The following is a 2,849-nucleotide window of genomic DNA, read 5'->3' on the forward strand; positions in this document are numbered from 1 at the left end:
AATGCACACTTACCCCTTGGCATACTCTTTAATGCTTTTTCATTTGATTTCCAGTCCCGAACCATCTTTTCTGTTACTCCATATTGTCTTGCAGCAGCACAATTATTATGTTCCATGGCAAAGTTTACAACTTTAAGTTTAAAACTTGCATCATATTTCTTTCTTTTTGCTGGTGCCATGATAGGGTTGATAGGGGTTTGACTGCTGGACATTTTCTATGCTGTACTGTACTCTACAATGGTGCAGTACTGTGGTTGGCTGTTGGCTGTGTACAAAGCCTGATTGGATTGGTCCCTGCTCCCTGTCTGCCGTCCCTGTCTCCCTGTCTCCATGTCACTAGCAGCAGTCTGGTCCGCCCTTGAATCCATATTATGGATAGTACCAGTATTATAGTACCATACTATTTATTAATACCAAGTGACATACTGTATATTATGACCTGATAAGAGATTTGGATAGGGAGTATTTATCAAGGTATGCATAAGAAGGGGGAGGGGGCGAGGAGAGAGTTGCAAAATGTATAAAAGTGTACCCCTGTGTGCTATTATTGTTACCGGTATTACATGAGTGCCATTAGTATTAGTATTAGTGCCATTACAGTACCTGTCATTGTCACCATTGTGCGGCCGCAGCGCGACCGCAGCGCCTCCGGCCTGCCCCTGCATCTCCCTGTGACCGGCACTAGTGCGCAAGTGCGCATGTGCAAGCTCTGCATAGACAAGGGGCGGGCCGGAGTGCCGCTGCTTCCCGCCGAGCAGAACGGGCCGGTCACGCCGAAAAGGCTGGCACCCCTGTCTTGCTGCTGATGCTCGCCGCAGCCACGCTGATGACCCGCCGCAGCCGTGCTGGATACCACGCGATACTGGAAAAGGAGGCAGCCTTTATTTTGTACTTGCAGATCTATTCCCCCCCCCCGCCGCCCCCCCAATAGACACCAAGTATCTTTCCTGGGCTCAGATGCTGACCAGAGTCGGGCTGCTTATGACTTGGACGGGAGACCACCAAGAGCTCCAGGGGAAGTAAGCCACATCCCAGAAAGTGGCAAAGGCAAAACCCTTTCCGCATTGCTCCCAAGACAACCTTATGGACCCTGAGACAATTAAAAGGGTGACTTTAGGTGGGTTCCCTTTATTGCAGTTTATTTTTATACCTTCTCTTGCAATTATTTCCTGACAACACGGAGACGGGACCACGAGGTGATCCTTCCCTTCCACTCCTTATTTTTTATCATCACCATAATTTTCTGAAGTAGGCTGGGCTGGGCTGGGCTGAAAAAGCCCTGAAATAGCTACCGGGTCAAGTGGGAACTCGATTCTGACCCTTCTTGGTCCTATCCCCTCGACTTCTCCGATAAAAGCCCTTGCGAGTGAGTTGGGGTTCCTTCTCGAACCGCAAAAAGAACCAGCTTTCCTTTGGAACGAGCTTCTCTCCCCCGCCTGCCTTTTACAATTCAAGCAACACCGATCTGAAGCAGATTCCCATCCCTCTTCGCGGGTAGATAAAGCAATTTAAATCAATTAAACGTCGGGTGTGCGGGAAGGAGAACCGATCTGCCGAAAGTCATGTCCGCCTGGCTTGGAAGCGCCGGTGAAAACGCCGCGGCGTCCAAGATGAAATGAAACCGCGCATTTCTCGTTCACAGCAACCAGCGGTTCCTCGGTTGACGGGCGGAGAGATCCCGTTAGCCCTCGATCTGTCGGATCCCTGGGACTGGAGGCTGCTGCTCTAAGGAGAAACGAGAGGGAATTCGCGCCTGGAAACCAATTCATAGCCCCAAAGTGGCTGATAATGCTTTAAGAAAGTTGGTCGCAGTGACAGAGATCCAAGTCCCAGTTAAGCCGGACCTGTGCCAAGTGCTCAAGCAGCCTCGGTTTTCCTTGTTTCCTTGGGAGCTGGGAGAAGGAGGCCCGGTCTACATCGGCCTGAAGGCTGGCTGCTCCTTTTGGCTTCATGGGATCCGTTTCCACGGTGCGCAAAAATGCCTCGGCCGTGGGCAGCCGCAGTGCTTCCCAATTATTTTGCCGGCGTATAAGACGACTGGGCATATAAGATGACCCCCCCACTTGGAGGCATGTTTTTCAGGGCAAAAAAGTCATCTTATATGCCGGCAAATACGGTAAAACTTCTTTTTGGAAAGTGGCTTAACCCCGGGTTACATCTTTTTGTACAGACCTAAATCAAATTCATGCTCATCTTGTATACCATTACTTATCTTATTTACCATTCTATATTTTCTATATAACTTCTCCCCTCTTTTCACTCTCTTAATTCTATTTTATTTATTTCATCTTAATTTAAATCATTATACTTGTATCTTTTGTCCGTTCTTTTCCAATTATCTATTTATCTCTCCTGTAATAACTCCTGTAATTTCTCCTGTAATAACTAATTGAAGTATGACGCCTTTCTATCTTTCCCCAAAATTTAACACTTAAAATAATACATAGTTTCCATTCTGATTCTGCTTAGTACATTCTACATACTACATTTTAAAATAAGAAAATAATAAATTTATAATATAGTTAGATGTTATGACTCCCCTTCAAATTCAAGCGAGCAAAACAAAAAGCAGCCATTTCAGAAGTAATTCAAACAAAACAAAGTTCCACAAGATAACGGCTGGCATAAATCCCAATCCACAGCATAAATCTTTACTCTGTCCGGCAAACCTGTCGTGGCAATAAATCTCAAGCCTCAGAGCTTCTGCTGTAACGTCTTCACTCTCAATTAGTCACTTTGCTTCTGGCGAATTCTACCAGCCCAGCTGTGTCCTTCACTTAGGCAAGGTGCTAATTTCCCTAATTATTGGCTCGCTCTCCGCCTTCTTTCTAACTGGGTTTGCCTCCTTA

At 46.5% G+C, this 2,849-nt stretch overlaps 1 long non-coding RNA gene across 1 annotated transcript; it reads right to left on the reverse strand.

Moving 5' to 3' along the window:
* Positions 1-1,108: 1,108 nt before the first annotated feature.
* LOC148133242 (uncharacterized) lies at positions 1,109-2,120 on the reverse strand. Its single transcript, XR_015747237.1, has 2 exons — positions 1,845-2,120; positions 1,109-1,720 (listed from the first exon to the last, which is right to left on the reverse strand). It is a non-coding gene; the product is annotated as an uncharacterized LOC148133242 (long non-coding RNA).
* Positions 2,121-2,849: the final 729 nt, after the last annotated feature.

Source organism: Notechis scutatus, chromosome 1 (genome assembly GCF_049901735.1).
Source record: "Notechis scutatus isolate UNSWTSFEM ecotype Mainland chromosome 1, rNotScu1.2, whole genome shotgun sequence".
NCBI lineage: Eukaryota > Metazoa > Chordata > Lepidosauria > Squamata > Elapidae > Notechis > Notechis scutatus.